We start from the raw sequence: 23,136 nt of genomic DNA, 5'->3' as shown, positions 1-23,136 counted from the left end.
CGCTGTAGTACACATAAGACACTGGCGTATCACAGGAAACATAAGGCGAACTAATGGCGTTACACGAGTCCAGAGGTTTCTTGATGGTTAATGCACACGGTACGGATCACAGTTTGATTAGGCACTTCGAAAATATGATTAAATTACCGTGTAACTGCAACGAGCACTCTTAGCGCGCACACCAACACAACGTGGCCCAGCTCAACCGTCACACTGCGGCAGCGCCGCACTGCGGTTAACAAGTGAATTTAGCCTCCGAGATCTGCATTTCCTTTTAGGGCGTACATGTTGAAAAAGCCCGGCCTTCGAGATTTTAAAAAATCGTAGCTGGAAGGAAGGCTGGTATTTAAACACAAATTATTGAGTTTAAAGCGTCTTGGTGCGTTGCCTTGTTTTTTAAAGTATATACAGAGATTTTAGACGAACTATGCACGAACTTTTGCCGGCGGACGCGAGCCAATCAACGCGCACCATGTGCAGTTCGCCTGCTTGCCATGGCGCACGGTGTGCGGGCAGCCGCGATAGCTATGACACCCACCGATCAGAAATTCGGAATCGCCACACATATACACGCTTCTTATGGCGCCCAGTGGCGTGTTTTTGAGAATGTCAGGCCTTATCTTGAATAGGTAGAACCATATTTCCCGTAGCGTAAGGAATAAAGGCAACAAAATGTGGCGATGGCTGGCTTGCAGCGGCAGCGGAACTTCGGCCAAAGCGAAGCAGGCGTACTGCTTGCTTGCTCGCGTAATCAAATACGGCCATACCCCGCACACAACTTTCATACTCAGCCAGCTCACAATTATAAATTATTCAGTTGTACGCCCAAGCAAGCATTTACGGGATCCGCGCTGCCCTTCTACGCGTGCTAATATCGACACAGCAGTTACTCGTACTTGTGGTCAGCGTGAAAGCGACGAGAACAGCTACTTAAATGGTTGTATAATCAAATACGCTCACTAGCAAAGCGGCAGATTGGCCGCGGAGGCGTCCGCCTCTATTGCGGTTCATGTAGCGCAAGCCATCGAACACTGCGCGTCGCGCCACCGCGTCTCCAGCCGCCGCGCAATTGTTATTTGTCGTGAGGGATTATTCGCTGCATGAGGCTTTGATGTAGGTATGTCAAGGTAAATGTACCTGGTAGCGAAGCTTCCATAGGAGCCCATACGTTCAAAACATGGCGGTCCATCGCCGGTTCATGGGGCTTAGCGCCATCTGTATGTGGTGGGAACACTTCCGGCGGAAGAAAAAATAACGTGACGCCATGTCCGTTAAAAGCAGAAGTGACGTCATTTTGTTTTCGAAGGCGCGAAATTTGTTTTGCTGTTCTTCCTTTGGAGCTATATATTCAAATGCCCCGCCATTCGGCTTGATGGGCGTTTCGAGCTTTCAGCGTGGAAAGCGATGCAGGAGAAGGCCAGCCGTACGGTTGTCGAAATCGCATCCCTGCACAGAACATATGGAACATACATTCTTTGGAGGCCGACGAAAGCTTTAGGTGTAGACTGCTGATCCTTTTGTCGGATGCCAAGCCCGTCGGCCAGCGCAGTCGCACGAAAACAACTACACAATTATCTGGCGGTCGTAACTCACTACTTTTGACTGAACAGATTAAGAAGGAATGAAGCTACCCGCGTCACCAAATTCAGACAAACTTCGACAAGCAAGAAAGCACAAATTGTGAGGGGGACGTATTTCAACAGGTGATACGAGTGCGCCTTTCTGTCCATTTCAAGACGTGCACTGCACTGCGAGTGATAGTGGCGTCAACGCCTCCTGTAGCGATGGGCGCCGAAAAGAAATGCATTTATTAATAATATAAAAATTAAACGCATTTTCTTAACTCATCACGAATATATAAAATTGACTAGGAATTTTATTTTCGTTGAATGAATCTAAGTGTGTCTCGTTTGAATTAAAAAACGCGTTTTTCTTTCCCAATATTTGTTCCCTCCAAACATAGTCGCGCTTCAATCGCTGCTCCCATAACCCCCCATGCTGATGTCGGTGACAATCTGTACTGAACCGCTTTTCGCCCGAAGCTTCGCGACCTATTTGGATCGACCTTGGGTATGTCGTGTTGATGGCGCGTGGTGATCAATACGGCCAAGATAGATAGGGAGGGGGAGGCAGGTGCACGCCCCCCCATTTTTTTTTTACTTTGATACGCCAGTAGTTAAAGTTAATACATCGTTCAGATAGACGATCTATCTGTAGCATGTGTAAAAAGATAATCACTATATATAAGCGCACTCTATCTTACCTGGATGTGCACTCGAGGGAGTACACAGCCAGGTAACATAGAGTGCCCACACAGGTAACATAGTGCTCATATATATATATATATATATATATATATATATATATATATAAGCCAGATATATAAATTAAGTAGATTATTTCCCAAACTGGAGGCGAACCGGAGCATCTGAAAGGCGCCTGCCATGAGAACCGTCTTAAACACTCAATCAACTATATTTGATAGCCTAGCTGGCGCACAACTTTCATGAAATTCTTGCATATTAGGTTAAATACTGCAGATTTCTACATATGGCTTGCTACTGGAGAATAGCAGGTTGAAAAAGTAAGAAATACTTTATATATTAAGAGAATGCATGGCATAAATCATTATATACACCATCCTATTTCATGGCATGCTCGATTTTCCGCACAATATAGCCACAATTAGTGCCAGTCGGCATGTCTACTGCGAGGGGTGCAAGCAGTGCCTTTTCCTTGAATCTGCCAGTGACTAACATACAGTACAGATAGCTCTAACTGTACTATTCGCAAAAGATGCTTACTGCGCACATTCTGTTACCTACATGTGCACTCAAGTGCACATGTAGGTAACATATAAAGAGTACATGCACCATATATAGATTAATGCTCTATGTTACGTACATGTGCACTCAAGTGCACATGTAGGTAACACATAAAGAGTGCATGCACCATATATAGGTTAATGCTCTATGTTACCTACGTGTGCACTGAAGTGCACACCTAGGTAACATCCCGCCGTAAACACAAAGGGCACATACTACAATAAATATAATAAGGGTTGTTTTCTTGGGGCAAAGGAAAGGATAAGTCAAGATTTAGTACTTACAATGACTCTGCAGAGTGTATCAACGGCTGTCCCAAAGTACAGATATATCTGCCTGTATTATATGTACAGACAGTTGTTATGTGCACTCTATGTCACCTACATGTGCACTCATGTGTACACTCAGGTAACACATAGTACACACCCAGTTAACATCCTGCCGTAAACATAAAGGACACATCCTAGAGGCATAATAAAGGTCACTTCCTCGAGGTATACGTTAGGATGAGTAAACATGTGGTACACACAAAGTTGGCGTCCCGGAGGTCACACAAACGACAAGGAATCATAAAGGTCACATAGGCCACAAGAAGGAAACATAAAGGAAACATAAAGGTAATGACCATTTTCATAGGGGACTAGAAGTACGCAATACATATAGTGTTTAGCCCGTTTAGTTTCAGCATGCAGCGGCGTTTTAGTATTGCAAATGCACAATAAATAACATAGACCATTAGTCATAAAATGCATGGGGGGGGGTGGGGGGAGCTCTTTTGCGTCTGACATGACCTCCGTTATTTACCACAGAACTGTTGCGGCTGTCGAGCGAAAGCACCCAGAGATGATGTCAAAAAGTTATAATAGTAACAAGGCAATCTCTCGCAATGTCGCGTACAAAAAAAAAATACTTAACAGAACAGAGCAAGTAAACTCAGCACGTCCTGTAAAGTCGGGGAAAATTCAATCTGCCAGATGATACAGCGCGTCATAAATCAGTGCATCAATTTCCTGCCACGTCAATGCGCACTACATAAAATACATTACATCCTGTTCTCGGTTTGCACATGACCATGTAGGTTTCAATATCTGGTGCACATATTTATTTTCCTCATCGTACACTCATCACCTAGACGAAAGGTGACCCTGTCGTCTTGTGCGCTCTAGGTAAAGGACTACACGGAGCGAAGAGGATAACGACAGGATGTCTTCATTTCTATTTCTTTGTCGTCTTGAAGCATTCGGAGTTTCAGCGGTCTTACGAAATGCTCTGCACAGTGCAAGCACGCAAGCTAACGGACAGTTCTGCTCAAGGTGCACGTTTCGTAACGACAGTGCAAAATGGTGCGGATTAGGACGGAAATCTGCAGATTAAAGGCGCAGTAGCGTTGGCCTTATGTGCTTCAATCCAACGGATTACGGCGATGTTAAACGACCAGCGAGCAGTCCTCAGATCGAAATCATTACCAAGATCCCGCTCATTTGCTGAAGCATTTTGTGCAAGATCAACTCGGCACGTTCCGTTGGTGGAAGATAGAAAGAGAAAACACAAAACAAACGAGGCAAGCGATTGCTGTCGCAGCCTGCCTTCCCCACGCTCAAAAGGCGGTGTGTGTGGCGAACGTCTGCCAGGGGCAATCAGCGAATGTACACCGCATCCATCCTGAGAGGCTCGCGTGATAGCAATACGGGCTGAGTGTGTGTATAAAACGGAGAAAAAGAAAGGCAGGTTCCCCGATAAAGTGAAAGCCGCGCTTTGAAGAGGGAGGGATGGGATACGGTGGGTTGCATCACGGCTGGTGACGCTCGAGTAGCTGGCACAAACGCCGGTTTTGGTTTAGGTTCAGGAAGCCTGCCTTCGTCAAATTCGGTTGAAGATGCTTGTCACGCAGTGCAGGTGAAACGAGTGTCCGAGCAGACGCAACGGACACGCGTCGCTTGCCTTGTGCACACCGCCGACTCGTTTTTGTATAGTGTACATTTCGTGATGGTATCCCTTTTTTGCCCCATTTTCTTTTTGAACCGCTATATGTGTAGTATCAATGCTTGCTTCCCTGCCGAAGATATTCTGTAAGTGTTCCCTGTAGGTTATCATCAGGAAACACGTGGGCAGCACAGATTTTCCCTAGAGACAAGGAACGACAGCGGGATGCGCGGAGAACAACGCCGTCTGACGATGCTGCGCAGATTATTACGCACATGATAATTTATTTATCAGGGGACTGGTTATTGCACGGCGGACGTTCTCGACCATGTCACCATGACGTTTTAAGACCGATCTAAGAAGACGCGACAACTATCAGAGTCAGTCGGAGGAGACAAGAAGGCGCAAGTTGGAAAGTGGCAAACTGACCAGACAAGCGCCCGGAAAGACAATCTGTAGGCGTATACATTAGCAGAATGGTAAGAACTCTTTCAGACTCCAGTTTAAGTCGCGCTAAAGCTCACAAGTGTTTTTTTTTTATGAGTGAGTCTCAGCGTGTCCATTCAAGAGCGACTCCCCAGTCGATCACATGCCAGTCGACCACAAGGTATACCGTAGGGCTACACACATGTGCATAAGTACTAGGACGCATAGTGAATTGCCCGACGGCCTACTGTAAACTTAGACAGGCATAAAAAAGGCAAGGGCTTGGGCTTTGTTCCTGTGGGTTAACTGGCACATAAACTTCAGGTCACATCATGAGATCAATATCGTTTCAATGTTGTTTTACTTCGGGAAAAAGAATTCACTATTTCATGCAAATATTTACCGAATGAGAAATTACAGAAGAATCCTAATATCCTTGTTTACACGGCAAGGAGCCTGCATGAGAAGATGCACTGTTTATATTTCACATCCAGCTGATCAGAAATATAAACATAACTGCTGAAGTTCACGTAAATTTGTACTAAAGTAACAATAGCAGGATCAGAGAAAGCTCCGTGCTGGCAAAGTGCTCGTTAAAAAAAAGAAAGAAAGCAACTGGTGCATCGCTTATTTTTATGAGATACGAAAACAAGTCTGAAACTTACCCTGACGTAAGATTTAGTACGGACAGATTTTTACTGCTAGCGCGTATTCACCAGGCTACTTTTCTTTGTCCAACTCATTCGCAGGCATTATTTATTCCTTATGCTTAAAACAACAAAGGATAAAGCTTGGCAAGAGTTTTTTTCCTTTAATATATTTCCAAATGTTGGACAGCGTCATTTCTTACCCGGCGAGAATGAATGGCCCTACGGCTATATATTGGTGTCGCTCCGCACAGGCAATGATTCATCATCGCCGCGATTTAAAGAGCTTCGCAATTTATCACTTCTAAACGGATGCATGAATGGTGCGTCAATTTCCTTTGCCATCAACTCGCTATCACGTGCGCGGTAAAATAAGGTGTGCTCCCGCGCCTATGCAGGTTGCAGTGATGAAAAAATTATTTTTTCTAGGCAATGGCCCACTGACCAGCAACAAACAGGTGCAGATTATATATATATATATATATATATATATATATATATATATATATATATATATATATATATATATATATATATATATATATATATATAACTTAAAGTGGATGAAAAAAGAACTCGCCGCAGGTGGGGCCCCAACCCACGTCTTCGTAATACGCGTGCGATGCTCGTACCAATTGAGCTACAGAGGCGCCATTTTCCTATCCTACATATATATATATATATATATATATATATATATATATATATATATATATATATATATATATATATATACAGGGTGTCCCACGTAACTTTAGCTAAACTTTAAAAGTATACACATGCCATGCAGCAGGACAGAACCAAGGCAATGTTGTTTGTCGTCGCTTGGAGCTACTCATATAACTTTTTGCATTACGCCTAAATACATAATTAGTCCTAATTCATCATTTAACTTCTCAAATAATATAATAAGATAAAGAGTGTAAATGAGAAAATTGTAAAGCAACATGAAAACCTTCTTTGATACCGGTTTCTGTTGCTCAACACGCGCTGCAAAAATGTTTGTTTTTTTTGCGTGAGAGAAGCCCGCAAATACATGCAAAATTGCCGCGCGGCTGGTCGCTCGATGCACTTTGACAAAAGTGAAAGCCGAGGACATCCATATCAGTTGCTCAAGGCCTGCTCGTGCTTTCAGTCTGCATGCAACATCGATCATTCGTTCGTGACATGTTCGAGAGCGATAATGTCGCTGTTCATGTTGTACATTCAGGGCGCAGCTCTTAGGCGTCCGTTCCTGCGGCGGGCGTCGGCGTTACCGGGCGAACGAGCACAGCGAAAGATGAAAGCGAACACGGAGCGCAGCGGCGGATGAAAGACGTGAGGTGGAAAGTGGAGAGGAGGGCGCAGCGCGGAACCATGAGGCGGAAAGCAGAGGAGGGTATGGCGAAAGCGCGAAAAGAAAAAGCGTAGTGTCGCGAAGATCGCTGCGAGATGGCGCCAGAGTAGCGCGCCTCGTCTGGGAGGCCTGTCGGCGGCGGCTCTTGTGAAACGCGCACACGGATCGCCCACGCACTGGCCCTCTCGATCTCCAGATTAGCGAGGCAGTCGCGCTGCACTTCGCTCCATCTGCAACGTGCCGCACCAGACAGATTGTTCGCGCCAGCCGAAACAAAAACACTTATAGAGCTGTGCTCAAATTTCGGATTAGGGAGTGTCGTAATCGCCGGCGATCTTTTTTTTTTCAAATCTCGCGCGCTTTTTTTACAGCCCGGATAAATTGAAACTACAGTAGCCATCATCACAAAAAAAAAATTATTTGGACATTTCTCAATAGACTCTACAACTTCTACACTGAAGATTCTGCATTGAAGATACTACTTTAAAGGTTTGCTTAAATAATCATTGTTAAAGAATTATCTAAGCTCATTGTAAATGGTACTTCGAGTTTCTCAAGAGAGCAGTGAACATTAATATGTTGGTTGAATTTTCGTAGTGGATACGTAGATTTTTTAAGGTTTGGCCAAACTTAGCTAAGACACGCTGTATAGAATGTTCAAACACTGGCATTCTACTTTTTGACTTTGTATTTTGAGTGTTGTTCGTAAAAATATATATGTAAATGATTTTCACTTGATGTAGAGATGACGAGTCAAATTCATAAGTGTTCTAATTAGAGCCCTCTTATGGTTTCTTGAGACTCTTATATTGACATATATAATAAGTAGCGTTGCAGTAACATTGTGAAGTCCTACCAAGGTCCATCATCATGGCTTTTGGTTTTCTCCTGCAATATTCTTTATAATAATGGAAACATCGGTCAAGAAGAAATCTATATTAGTCCTGCCAACCTATAATCTTGTTGATAGCTTAAGCATACACTAAAATAACCTACCACAAGTGTAAACATTGGCCATATAACGTACAGCATTTCAATTCTGCTTTATGACACTCTCCTGACGCCAAATTTACGTAAGCGCCGACGTAAGCGCAGGCGTTTATCCGCAACATTGCTTTATGAGCCCAATCAAACGCTCGCCTCATTTATGGGAGGTCACTTTTGTTTGCTTTGAAAGCCAATAGCACTGCCTACCTTGACAGGTATATTTTTTATCTAATTGGCTCACAGGAGGCGAGGAGCGCGCTGTAGTGTAGGGGGTTTCGGTGGGGCCAAGCCAACACAGTGAAAGTAGATAACCGGGTGAGAAGAGTGGTGCGGGCGTCTCCCATTGGTCCACTTCTCTTGCTTCGCTTTCGGTAACTAGTCGAGAATCGTGGCGGCATGCAACGAAAGCTTAAAAAATGCCGCTAAAACGAATCCCCAGCGAAGAACAGTTGGCAAAGCGATGTCGTATACATGGCCGAAAAGTCTCTACAAGGTTATGCTACCAGGCTAAAAGGCCTTGCCTTAATACACGCGAAGAAGCCCATTCTCGCGGACAGATGCGAGTATCCAGCGCCAGAGGGATCGGTGGGCAGTCATATATTTCTGTCGGGACGGGGTCAGTGTCCGGCTATTAAAAAAAAGAATTGTTTTGTTCAACATATTATTGCATTTTAGTGCACATGTCACTTTGACGTGGTTAGTTGTCGCGTTGATGTGACGCTGCGTGACATACAGACGAAGTGCACGCAACCGGAAAATTTTTGACCAATAGTGGAAGGCTATTGGTCTACAAACTACAAAGGCATGGAATGGAATTACAAAGGCACTTGGAACTACAAAGGCATGGAATGGTAGAAAACGTCTTTCTTTTTTCTTCACTTTCGGCATAATGCATAATCATTGGTGTACACGTCATGTTGAGAGAGAGAGAGAGAGTTATCGCAGTTTTGTGACGTTGCACGAAGGACGAGTGACGTGAACGCGGCCCGAAAAACTTTGAACAATTGCAAAGGACTTATGGCAGAAACGGAATAGAAACAGATTGGAATAGCTTTACGTGATAGCGCCCCGTATATATTGAACAAGAAAGGACATGTACTCCTGTGTTTGGTCTCTGTTATTATTATTTTTGGTTATTCTTATCTCTTGGCTCTTGCACCCATCAATGTCTTTGATCTATGCAGAAAGTGTACCGTTTGCTTGCGTCCAAATGTACAGTGCGATGTCTCTTATGTGAGGTTGCGTAACCGTCGTAACAGCACAAAGGTTGCATTTACATATTCAACAATGTCGATAACAGATGAAAAGGATAGCTGTTTAACTCTTCGCGTGACGAGCGCTTGAACAAATGAAAAAAAAAGAAACCTTGTATTTTGTTTGAGTGCGGGTGCCATTACCGATTCTGAAGCGAATTTTCACTGAAGCATTAGTGGAACACATGCGCTTCTGTGTGAGCAAACAGGGCAGACCTCGATATTATCAGAGCTAGGAATAAACAGCCCTGAAAGAAATTTTGATTCTGCTCGCATCAAATACGCGCGCTGCGCTGCGTTGACCGAAATACTTGGAGAACCGCTGTTCGCCCGAGTGGCCGGCCCGCTATTCTCTTGCGCAAATAATGCGACGGCCGGCCGCTACTGCGCTTAAAACGTCCCGAGAGCTCGCCACGGCTTGAAATGGATAAATAAAATGAACTCGGCTTGTTCGGTCGCTGAACATATCCTTACAAAATAAATAAAGGCAATACTGAGTGGTTATATACATATGGCGTAAAACTGGTTGCTAAGCGCTCCAGCTTGCTGGTGGGGCGGCTAGCGTAGTATTTCTCTCGCGCAGGTATAACATCGAGTACAAGGTAAGTGTTGCCTAAATAAAGCACGAGGGGTTCGGTGAGCCACGGTTACGCAACAATTAGTGTGAAAAGCTTTACATTGAAGCACGTCTTAGAACAAGATCGGAAACATTTTAATCGCTTCAATACGATAGACGAAGTATAGGCAACCACTTATATGTAAACAATTCTCTCGGATTGCTTTCACTCATATTTCTTAGTACTCGCATGCCGACAAACGTTGGAAACAAATTGGATTACTGTAGGAGAGCAGACGAAGTTTACGCATGCCAGGAATAAGGTTCAGCACGGATGTGCAACACGAGCTTTGCATGGCTTCTGAATAACATAATTTTGACTTTGATGTACTCGGAACTTGACTATCCTAACGCAAATATGCATCTGTTGCTAACGTCTGAATATAAAGCGGGTGTCTACACATAACTCACATCCGTTATCTGTTTAGCAATTTTGTTTACTTATGGGTGAACATTTATCAGAAATCAAAAGGCTGTATGTTTGAGGCACGGCCCATATTCCTGGAAAATCTTTATTGGGTTGGCTTAATTATATTATCCGCACCGAGCTGAGCCTTCCTGCAAACATAAAAAATGAAAACGACAGCATACACACGCTGCGAAATAAATATCATCAGAAGATATTTCGCAAACTGCGTTCGCGTAGGCAATCAGCTGCTCATTTATTCTTCGACTTTCACTGTAACTGCGCGATTATATTTAGTTTTGAATTATATTATGTCATCTTTTGGATATCTGCCAGTCAAGTATCTCAACTGTAAATAAAGAAGAAAAAGGCAATAATATAGGAATGTCTTAGGCAGGCTTTTCGTTTTACTTAATGCTTTCCTCATAGGTGTTTCATTTTGCTTGTTGAACAACAACTTCGCGTTTTAGACAGCTTGAGAAAAACACTGAAAAACAGCCCCGCAATCGGTAAATAATCGGCCATTGTCAACAGAACGGTCTCGTTTATATTGCCTCCTTCAGGCACACAATCTTGTGCAGCGAAGCGTCGAAATATCAACTTTCACAAAGCAATGATGATCCTTCAAGATGCTTAGTTCTGCGCTCCAAAGATGTTGGGGCCATCCCTGAAGAGCGAAATGCCGAAGTTCACCCTTTGTGGCAAATTATCACTTAATATAATGTCGTGCGCTATACGCTGCACACTCGTCGACTCGCAGCTCACTTAGGTTCGTTGGGTAGTGCTGTGCACTTTATGAGTGGCGCACTTTCTGCGTTACATATAGTGTAGTGTACTTTTTACTTCAGTGTTAGGAATCGCGCGAAGAGGCCAACTGCAATGCCATTGTATAAATCTACAGCAACTCGCCAAGTTCGCCATTTTGCGGAACGTTTTGCTTCCACATTCACTATTCCTGTGAAGTCACTCAGAACTGTAGAATGTGACCGCGAACTGCATACTGGTACGGTGAGTCAGCGGTTCTTCGAAAGTACAGAGCTTTTTTTCGTTTTTTTTTTCTTTTTGCTCATGAGTGCAGTGAATGTGTGGAAAATGTAGCCTCGAAGGCATGGCACATCATTTTCGGTCAAGTAAGAGAATCGGTAGAACTATTTCCGCGAAGATATCGGTCTTGCGCTTCACCAAGCAGAAGAAGCTGTAGTCGCGAAGGGGCCCCGACTGGTCGCGAAAAGTCACGATGATGAAAAAAAGAAAATGAAATAGATTGAAAAGGTTGTTCTCTGATTGGATTTTCAGTTTCCTACGCCCCGCAGGCCCCAGGTCGTCCTACTGTGCTTTTTTTGTTATTCCGCTTACAGAAAGTTACCACGTACCGCCGACTTAGTTCAGCGCTTCACTTCATCTTCCTTCGTCCTTTTAAATGCGCACTACAGTATGTTGAAAGCAAATGACACCAGAACGTCTAATGACGAAGTCCTCGATACCTGCTGGCGGCGAACGCCATGCACGAAGGTGAGTTTTATGGAAGAAACGCTTCTTCTTGCGTGGGCTGATCTCGGAAGTAGTGCACAGCCACGCCATAAAAATTACATCATTTTGAGGTTTCTGTTATCGTTTCGCACTTTTAATATCGAAGTCTGAGAAGATTTCCCATAAAAGGCGTGCGATATCTGTGTTGCCTTTTTTTCGTGGCATTTCTTTGTGGGCTGTCATTCTAAACATTCCAAGGAATTACTTTGTCAAGAATGTAAAACAAGGTTTTAGCAACTTTAGTGATACAATGGTGTGGCAATATAACCCGCAAACACCGCATGTCATATAACAAGGTGTGGTATATACATATACCTAAATATATACGGAAAGTTTCGCTCCCGGACAACGCCACCGACGCCGACGCCGAGACCGAATTTTCTGTGACATGGGGCCCTTCACGCTATCGCGTAGAGACGGCGTCAAAGCCATCGTCACATTACGAACGTTGTCATCGCCAAACATGTATCCTGAAAAATATTTCTTGAACTGATGGTATGCAGGCCCTGCGAGCCAACAACAACAAAAAAAAAGCCCGAAGACAGAAGAGTAAAAGAGCGAGCATCCGTAGGAATCCCCAGAGAGAAAGACAATTGGAGCTTTATGTTTTCGGTGGGTAAAAGGAAAGCTTTACTGTTAAGCGATTCGTATTTATATGTGCCAGTTTATTTTTATCGAAGAAAGCCATTAAGCACCCCGTTTGGTCTTCGCATATAAAGGCTGCTAAAATATGCCCGCCGCCGCCGTCTCCGATGCGAACTGAACGACCCACCTCGCTGGAAAGTGCGCATTGAGGCCCACAACGATTGTAATTGCGTATTCCGGAGCTGATTTATGCCGACTGTCGTCAGAAGTTTGCGCGCTGTGCCGACGATCGAAGACACAAATTAATTCAAACAAAGCTACCTACCCATCCTTCCTTCTTTCTTCGTCGTAACTAACCTCGCACTTTTTGCTGCTAAGGCATTTAACTTTAAATAGTAAATAAATAAACCCATCCCGAAAGTTCAAGTAACGTCACCAGCACCCAAGTCAGGCTGGAAGAAGGGTTAGCAAGGTCACGAGAAGAAAGTTCTCGATTCGCCTCATTTTATCGCACTAGAGCTCTAGTGGCGCCTTCCGCATTTTGAGAAAGAGTCTGCCCAATAACGGGAAATTACTGAAAGCACTGGCGATACGAAGCATTCTTTGAATATCAAGTTCGAATAGAGGAGGATCTCTGGTGATTGGTTTCTTCCAAACAAAAAGAACATGAAAATAACAGTAACTATGTTGAACCAAATTGCCTATAAATGCGGTGCAAGCTGCACAGGCCAATTATAAAACAAAATAGAAAAGCAAAAATAGCAATTCGGCCTCGTTCTAAGCACTTAACCGGAATTTTAAAACAATGGAAGGTAAATAATAGGCCTGTGCTTTCTTAGTCGTCTTTAGTTCATGTCAGCTTCACTGCCTCGTACTCAAGATATCTTAAGCTTTAGTACATGTGAACTGGAACACACACATAACGCGGCATTTGTAATTATTCAGAAAAAATATTCTCTCTACACCATCCTGCCACTAATAACATCTGACGCGACGTTCTATAGTGGCCTACTTACATATCGAACTACTTTTATAGATCAATTCCAGCTTTCGAGAGGCTGTTGTCTCATGCGATTCATTTCTATGAATTTTCGAAGCACACTTGTTTCTCTTATAGTAAATTCTGATTTGTTAGAAGGGAATAAATGTGTTGAAAACGAAGTAGTAAAATACGCGACGGGAGTTTGCCTGTTCTCACACTCCAATTTTATTATCTTAGCCCTCCAAAAACGTAGTCCCCTTTCATTGTTTTCGAATATGAAGCCTACAACGTGCTCTACATCACTTCACTAACGCGTGAGCTGCGAAAGTCGCCGGTGGGCACCGTAACAATTTCAGAAGTGGGAACCCCAACTACGTGCTCTGCCTGCTAATCCAAGCTTTCTTTTGTCTTCTGATGCGCTTCAGTCCACGGTGCTTCGAGCCACGGGCGTTCTTCTCAGCCGATGAGAACGGCCGGAAATACCTCTACGCAAAAAAAAGATAATAATAAAGATAAATAAATAAATAAATAAATAAACAGAAAGAGACGTCTGAACGAAAAGAATCTCGTAGCTATAGGCATTTTCAACAAAACAAAGCCGTCTAAACCCTGCTTTGCAGCAGCAGTAAAGGAAGCGGCAAGCGTGAAAAGCAGCAGACACGAATAAAACAAACGAACAAGCGAATTCTAAAAAGGGGAGAGCTGTTGAAAGACAAAGACAGAAGCTAACATTGGCAAAAGAAAAGTAGGCGACATGGATTGGGCAAACATGTCGTGCAAAGAATCGTAATGCAGGGTGCCGGGGTACGTTGACAAACGCGAAAACTGCGCTTCTATTTCGGCGTAACAGAGCTGTTACGCTTAGGTACTGAGCTCGACAAGGTGTGACCCATTAGGACACATTGCACGAGCCGGTATTGATGTATACTCTTCTGTGATGCACTTGTGTGCGCTGCTAAAATGTGATAGCATGTATGGGAAGTAGAGAAAAGAGTTAAGGGAATGCACGGAGATCGTATGCCGTGTCGCCGGCACAAATTTGTCGGCCGAAATTCCGCGGTATGCAACACGGAGCATCCAGTGGCATTTATCTATTTGACAAAGAGACGGGAAGCTTATATATAAGAAAATCAAAGAAGCCATTCCATATCATACGATATCCCATTAAGGGGTCCGCGTACTTTAGTCATACCTAGGCTCCGACATTATAGTAAAGTTTTTCTATCTTAATTTATTGTTTGATGACGCCAAACACAGGTACGCTTACTGGCGCTACTTTGACGCTCAACATACAGGGATACATAGGTGAGTCTAGTCGACAGTAAACTTATCTACACCATGCTCGGGGGGTTAGGTTTATTTATTTCGCACATATATTCTTGCTCTGCTTTCTACAGTTTCGTTACTGAAGAAATCATGGTAATATACCGTAAACTTGTACATGTTTTTGTTGCAAATCTCTTCGCACAGGGAACTTTTCCCTTGCCGTATCGCAGAACCAATGAGCGCAAGGTAAACAGCGATATTGTTTCGTAATTTCGAAACTGGTTGACAAAGAAATTTCAGACCCTAATGTGTGTACTTCGTAGCGCACATTCCCAGTGTCACGGTGGCCTCACACTTTTCGACAGTTTTTTCAAAAATCTTGAGCAGTTGAATTAAGTATTGGACCAGACTGAAAAGTACGTTGTGAGCAAAGTTGCGTTACATCAGCAGCCATCGCATTTGAATTCACCCGAAGTGTTGTATCATTGAAAACACCTGTTTTAAAGCGGTGTAACACATATATATTACAAGTAAAGACATTTTAAACGAAGCACTCCGACGGCAAACAAGTAAAAGAAAAAGAAATTCGACATCATCCTCCTAACCTGTGTCCAACTCCTCAGCGGCGGATCAACACCAGCGAATCTCCATTTTCCGGTTGGACATGCAATTCCCGGAAACAATTCGAGGGCTGTCCTCGAGAAGAAAACAAACTGCTTTGATTCCTCGAACAGGAAGAGCTTGTGATTCAATAAAGGCACGCTGTTTGCCGATTGAAATCCCGGCTGTTCCTTTGTGAAACAATTCGAAGGAACTGTAAATAAGCCTATGATATGTGCAGTATTTGCAAGCGGTGCTTTCATTTTGCATTTAACATGTTAACACTGCTGGTGCACGCAGAGAAATAATATTGGAATGCGTGCCACAATTTCTCTTCGCTAACTATGCCAAAGCGGCGTCCTTGGAGAATTCCACGGGTAGTCTCAGTAACGATTATTAACGCGCTCATGTCCCCAGTTGAACTGTGCACGTTCTGACAAGGTACTTGATTCCTTGCCCTCGTTTTATTATTCCCTTGAAAAAACAGTTAATATTTTTTTTTGCCTGAATAGTGCTATACATAAGATGGACCAGTTTCCACAAAGAAGCTTACGCTAGAATTGTTCGCAAGCGAGCACGTCAGTCCATCCTGATGCTGGACATAGCTAAGGCGGTCGGCCAAAGTCAAAGGTGACTTATTAATTAAAGCTTCGTTAATTCCGCCCTTGATTGACAAGCACATCCTGTCAAATTAATTTGTATTTGTCCAAATTACATGCACTTCATTCAGGCCCTTAGACACGTTGTCTCATAGTGTAGATTTAAGAAGTTTATCCGATACAGTGTCACACCTGAAGATATCAATCTCGCGTAAAGTTGACAAATTCGACGACAATGTAACTGGCATTAAAACGTTAGAAATCCTCTTTCGGATTTGTGAGTGATTTTTAGTGGTGCGCGAGCATTCTAAATAATAAATACCAATAAAATAGGATTTCGTAATCGCAACCTACTCTGTTCGAGAATGAGATATTCCAGATGTTCACATATTCGCCTGTGGTCCAGCATTACACTTCTCTCCTTCAGGGAACACAATGGTCTACGAGCGTCAGGTGACGTGCTGTTCCTTTGTATATTCTGGTATTTCTCATGGTGCGCCGGATAAATTAAAGCCAGTTGTTTCTGCTTTACCAGCTGCTCGGCTAACCGGATGTTGACTTCCGAGAGGCATTACAGGCGTGCCTCAAAGAATGCGAAGAATGGGCTTTCATTACCGAATGGACTCAACGCAAGATTTATACCTGACTGTGTTTCCATATTATAGGGGGATATCTGCTATTATAGGTGATGATTTTTCTCAAGTATTCTTGTTCAATGTGATTAACAAAATTTACTATTCGAAGTTGTTTATGCATCTATTGCTAATTTCATTAGTACTCTCGTGTCATCCAAAGGAAGCAAAACAAAAATTTGTTTGTTTAATATGCTCAAAAACATAACAGAAATGCTTGTTTCCCGTGGTTACCTTGATCGGTAATTACGGAAGCAATGCTGCAGTGGCTATGGTGTCCTGTTGATAATTGTAGTTTGCATTACCGCGAACACACGTAACACTGGAGGCGAAATGCACAAGGGCTCTTGTACTGAGTTTCGACTGCGCGGTGAATAATTTATTTGTCTGCAATACGGCGTTTTTCATTTGGGGTGTAGCTTTGAGATATTGAGCCACATTAGTCTCTAAATTAGTGACGACCAAGCTGCGCAAGTCTTCAAAGTAGCAGGTGCCTTCAATGAGAGTGAAATACGTACGAGTAAAGAAGGTCAAGATGCGGCAAAGAGTGAGGGCTGGGTTCACGGCGTTACCTAGCGCAAGAACAGAAAAAAAACAATTAATGAGCCGTAGGTTCACTGCTTAGAACCGACCACCTCAAAGATGCATTCTCTATAAGGAGTTACAAAAGTCGTTTCGAGTGTGCAGGTTCTTTGAGCGAAAATGTGGAAGCAGGTAGAGGATTTACAATCATGATTTCGAAAGAATGCCTGCTTGTAGAATAGATTAGCATGCTGAAAAGCTGAGCTCCACATATTGTTTTCTTAAATGCCATATTTATTTTTGTTTTTGAACATGATCGCTTGAATACTAAGACATTTTGTTGTATTCGTATTTCTTATAACGTCCAATTACCTACCTTATAAAGGCTATTACTCAAATTTGCGCATGCGAATTGGGCCCTTTTCTGGATGGCGCCGAGTCAGTGAAGTCACTCACTAACACTGTAACCGCAGCCCCAGCAGTCAGCTAAAGCTGTGACCCCTAACCAGCGGTCGCGACTACAGAGGGTTCAGGCCTGTGGGGACAGGGACGAGCCTTTGACTGAAAGCGTTTACTGCTGCTACAGTTATATACGCCGGGCAACACATAAACCGCAACGGCGGAGCATTCCGCATGGCTGTAGCTAAAACCGCAAGCAGTGAAATCACACCAGAGGCTGATAGGGGTTCAGCTAACCTCGTGTAATGCCGTGCTCTTGGCCCTCGGGAGGTACGTCGCTCAGGAAGGCCGAGGCATTGCAGGGGGGTAAGGGGTGGGGTTGGGGGGTGGGGGTGCGGGGGTGTAAGCGGCGGTCTCGCCGGTTGAGTTGAGATGCGGTCAATCACGCACTCTTCAGGCGAAGGAAAAAGTCGCATTGGGGAAACGGCGTTTCTCCCCAAGCTAGGAAGAAGTCTCCCAGGTTCCAAGAAAGAGGAAGGATTTAACAAAGGCGCTTTGGCTGCAGCATCACAGCAAAGCACGAAGGGCCGTGGGAGAGCAGGATCGGTGAAAGTGCCCTCTCCACGCAAACTCTCTGGAAGCGCGGGCGTAATGATCACGTGATGACCACGTGCGGCCACTCCGGAGATACTGGGACGTGCGCGTGTCCCAACAACCTACACATGGGGACCACTTGACTGCACAAGTTCGCGCAACTATGCTGTGTCTAAGTTGGCGCAGTTGCCAAAAGAAACGGAGCGAGACCTTCTTTTCATGAAAGTTTTTCGAGATATTGATTCCAAGCTTCAGTCATTACAATAAACTTAATAACTGTTAAGATTAGGCTCCGTTAACTCCACTTTAGAAAAACACAAGTGTAAGCGACCTTGCAGAATCACAGCCCGATTCCAGCAAAGCTATTTCTTTCGAGCAGTTGCATTAAGAATTTCAGTTGTCTGGTATTAAATCCCACACTTCACACATGACTCATAACATGGATTACATTTGATGCAAATATAAGCTTTCTGACATTTTGTAATCTCAGGATACCGGGAAATGTTGCACAGAACGCTTGTGTAATGCATTGATTAAGTCACAGGTACATATCAAATATTTCAGACAAGTATGAATGAAAGTAACGCCCATAAAATTGCCGCTCGCAAGTCTCTGAGGACAGCGGGTGAGCCGTCTAAATATAGGAAGAAAGAAGAACAATGAGAATTCGACAATTCCCTGAGCAACTTATGAAAGCTAGATAGGTTCAAAATTCGCCACAAATGTAACTTCACTTACCTTTCCCCCTGCACACTTGCGCTGAAGTGAACTTGATATTACATACAGTACACTCAAATTGTGGAGAGCGGTCACATAACGCCTAAAGGGATTTTCGCAACGATCGTAACTCATTATTAGAGGGCTAGATTCTACTTCGTTCGTAAAACACGAATATCTCCCCATAGCACTTGCATAAGTAATACACTGCAAAAGCCACAATTAACTCACCCATTTTGTACTTCGCCCACACATCATATATAACATGCCCCCTATTTCCACTGTGGAAAAAGAAGTTCCCTGAATTAGTTTATCGAGCGCACTTTGGGAGCACACTGCTCACCTCGCATTACGCATGAAAGGACGGAGAAATGAAGCAATCAATAATTGTTCGGAAGATGCACAATTAGGCCAGAAACCTTCGCTACACATTACCCTTAGTATTGGTCCCATTTCAGATGATTGCGAACTAAGTTCGACCTACAGTTATCCGAGGGCACTGGGAAACATTGCAGACAACAGCTGTATAACCCTTTAAGCCACTGACCTAAGGCATTTTTTTATGAAGCCTGTAATTACCTGACGCTCTTGCAACTTTGCGCACTAATCACACACAAACTTTCCCCTTTTACAGCACAATCACGGTAAACGGAAATCGCTTAAACAGAAGTGCTGCTCAAACAGAAACACAACCTTGAAATTGGTTGGTTTTGTATTGGGGTAATACAAAATAAAGCTCTCGTTTATCGAAATCAAGTTTCGCAACTCTGAAGTAAAATGAACTATAGACGCACGCACTAAAACAATTTTTCAGAAGAAGGCAGGATTTGAAACATAATTTTGCGTCATCTGTCGTACATCCAGATAATCATGTTCGTAAGCGGTGGCAAAGACTGAAGCAAGTAAAATTTGATAGATATTTAAGGCATCGCATGTAGAGATCTGGACAGCCTCGCATCACGAACACGACCAATAGAAGACAGAAATAAGGACAACTGAATTTTCCGAGCGCCTTACGGTGCGCCGCTCGGACTGCTCATGCAACGACCACGTGTATTCTGACTACCTACTGGAGCATTAAAAAGAAATGTTTCCGTTTTGATACGTCGGCGCCGTCTCCTCGAAACCTAAACAAGCGAAGCCAACTCAAACCAGTAACCGTCGACTGCGCCCAAACCACGGGACAAACTAGCTCCTGCATTCACTTCGTTGTGCTAAGAGTGTTAAGAGGCTGCGTATGACAAGTCGGTTCTTACCTCTGCGTGCCTTTCTCTGTAAACGGAACTACTGTTAATTAGAATATATATTTTTCTCCTCTTCCTTGAGCTTCCATTTAACGAGATTCTGTACTGTTTGTGAAAATTAAGGTTCTAGCATGTTCAGTTCCTTCAGAAAATAAGCGAAACTTCGCACGCTGTTCATAAAACACGCTTCTAAAACTTTGGAACGCTTTCATGTTTAAAATGTTACGAAAACTAATTAACCTCTGCTGTTAAAAGTCTGATGGTACATCACCAACACCGTGCCACCCCCTGACCACCTCCCTCATTTTTTCTTAGTATTAATGCATTCTGAATCTCGGTACAATGTTTAAGCTTTCACAGGACTGCCGGCGGGCACCGAAACAATATAGGCGCTTCGCTTAATGCTCCCGAAGAGTAATTAAATTATTATTTAGTAATTCTTTGCAATGCTTTCTTTAAGCTACACACTTTATTCTGTCGTAGCACATCACCCATAATACGGCCCCCATTGTTCTTAAATATGAATTTTATGCCCTCTTTTAATCCCTCGGGACAGCGGAAAACACAGTAAGCGTTTCATAGAGCGCTTCCAAAAAGAAAAAAAAAAGCGAATATTTACAGTTTTAGCTGAGTTACTAATTAAGCCGCACACTTCAGGATTTGACTGCACACATCACCCCTAACGTGACCCCAATTCCTTTGGAATATACAATCGGTGAATTACTTTTTTTTTTCTCGGGACACTGTGTAAACTTACATATAAGGTTTTCGAGCAGCAGACAATGAGAAACGAAGACCAAGGAGTACGCGGCGCTGATGTGCTTAATTCATGCGCAGACAATGCCAGGAGCGAGATTGGTGCTGAAACCACAAAGGCGAGTCGTGTTTTAATTAAGGACAAAGCGACCGATGAAACAATGACTTCCACTGTACCCCGAATGCTAAAGAGCGAAGTACGAAGCTAGAAAGCAAGGTTACGACACACGGGAGAAAGCATTTGGCACAGCACCGCACACGGCATGTGGAGGTTGTGTTTGTGGCTCGACAAGTGGCCAGTTTTGTATGTTAATGCACTTGTTTCCATGTAAAGAAAAATCACGATAACCACTAATTAAGACACCCCCCTTTCCCTCTCTTCTCTGCCCCCACTCCCATAATGTTACACAGGTAGAGGAAAGGGGAGCATTTCCTGTATAGGATTTCCTTGGCTGAAGCCTCGGTTGGCTTTTTGTGATGTTTGAGTGAATGTCGAGCCCTACAGTTTCTTCATTTGTGTCTCACAAGAGCACCTCAGGCACAAAGGTAGTGTTCACTTTTCGTTCTGTCGCAGTAAAGAGTGGAAACGGGAGCTCTGTATCCCTGCCTTGTGCGGGTAAAGTGTTATTCAGTGCAGCGCCAGCTCCTTTTTTTCCCACTGCACCTGACTCGCGCATTCGACTTCTGTTCTTTACGACAATGTCACCTCCGATAAGTTAAGGGACCGAACCAATTTTTCAATTGTTGATGCTGCACCTTTAACTTCATTCGTGAAACTTAAGATCGGTCACACTTCCCAAACGCATCAGGTTAGCCAAATTGCTGCCAGCTTAGGGTCGACCAGTGAAACGCGTCAAGAGCCTAGATCGGCATTTCCAACAAGTAAACAGGCGAAGAACAATGTAAGAAAACATTATAAGACATTATAAGACGCGCGAAGGCAAACCTAGCAACAATTGCATCGGGCCTTTCACGTACGCGCAGCGTAAACGTGTCGTAACCTCGTCGTCACACAATCAGGCAAAATTTGCCGACAGCCACGCGAGAAAGGCGGATACACTTGCTCCTGCAATACTTTTGTGTGCGCGAAACTCACTCTAATTTTTTTTAAATCATCAATGATGATTTGAGCCTCCAGAAGTCGTTGTCACGTTTCCTTTTCCTTCCGCTGAGGCACTACAAGAAAACAACGAAAATATATAAGTAATGGCTGCACTGCAACAACACCAATAGTAGTGCGAAATACGCACTTTATATGGAGTTAGTCCCTCAGCGATGATTATTTATTACATGCAATGACAACAAAATGAACGAGAAGATGCATACGCAACGATCGAGCAAACCAGGTGGGGGTGCTCTCTGCAATAATGTGCGTGATGTGTGTATTTATAACCGCTTTCTATTTGCTTGCGAGGAAGCTTTGGCTCGGCGCAGTCAGCGTGGTTGCTTCGTGGCTATGGTGTTGAGCTGCTAGTCATGAGGTCGCGGTATCAAATCCCGGCCAAGGCAGTTGCATTTCAATGGAGGTGAAATGCGAAAACGCCCGTCTACTTAGATTTAGGTGCACGTTAAAGAACACCAGGTCGTCCAAATTTCCAGAGTCGCCCACTACGGCGTGCCTCATAATCAGATCGTGGTTTTGGCACGTAGAGCCCCATAATTTATATTTTCTTTTTTTTAACTCGGCGCATCTATCTATATACATGGGAACGAAGAAATCATTTTTTTTCGGCAACCACTGCACCTTCTTGTATGAGGCTCACTCCATTTCAAAAAGTTAAAATCTAGTGACTGTTTCAGCAAAATATTCATTTATACCGATATTGATTTCGTAGAAATTGTTGAAACTTGCAAAATTTCTTAAAACGAAACAGTAGCGTTATAGAGTTGTAAGCTTCAGAAAGAAACACGATATCACAATTCTGTAAAGTCCTTACAAAAGTATATCTAAAGCGGCAAAAATTGACTTATTGCACTACTTTCAAATGTACCTCTAACATTCGAGCAGAACTTTTGCGAAACCTTCGTCAGCATTGCAAAAACTTCACCTAATCTGTACATTAATATTGTCACGAGCAGTGGCGAAGGCAAAGACGCTGTAGTGGGGCTGGGCCAGAGTCTCTCCTGTCTGACTGAAAAACCTGCTAAAACCTGTGTGCCCTGTGCTGTATTGACTAGCCAAGTTCCACCGTTTGCTGTCGAGTAAATACTCCGCGACGTCGCTTGGCTTTGGGTGCTGTAACGGACGCAGCTTGCAGACAAGCGGTACCTGTTTTTGTTGAAGAGTTACG

The 23,136-nt window shown here is 43.6% G+C and overlaps 2 long non-coding RNA genes across 2 annotated transcripts in view; one reads left to right on the top strand and one right to left on the bottom strand.

Annotated features, from left to right (window-relative positions):
* The window catches only part of LOC135911324 (uncharacterized), a 716,391-nt gene that overhangs the window by 343,284 nt on the left and 349,971 nt on the right, over nucleotides 1-23,136 (bottom strand). The window contains exon 2 of the long non-coding RNA XR_010567271.2: nucleotides 17,132-17,185. This is a non-coding gene — a long non-coding RNA (uncharacterized lncRNA). The remainder of the gene's footprint in view (nucleotides 1-17,131; nucleotides 17,186-23,136) is intronic.
* LOC139054607 (uncharacterized) overlaps nucleotides 1-23,136 on the top strand; it is a 132,503-nt gene that overhangs the window by 96,343 nt on the left and 13,024 nt on the right. The window lies entirely within an intron of this gene.

The sequence above is a fragment of the Dermacentor albipictus genome, chromosome 1 (assembly GCF_038994185.2).
Source record: "Dermacentor albipictus isolate Rhodes 1998 colony chromosome 1, USDA_Dalb.pri_finalv2, whole genome shotgun sequence".
Lineage (NCBI taxonomy): Eukaryota > Metazoa > Arthropoda > Arachnida > Ixodida > Ixodidae > Dermacentor > Dermacentor albipictus.
Note: the sequence above shows the minus strand (reverse complement) of the source record. Positions and strands in the feature narration are given on the sequence as shown.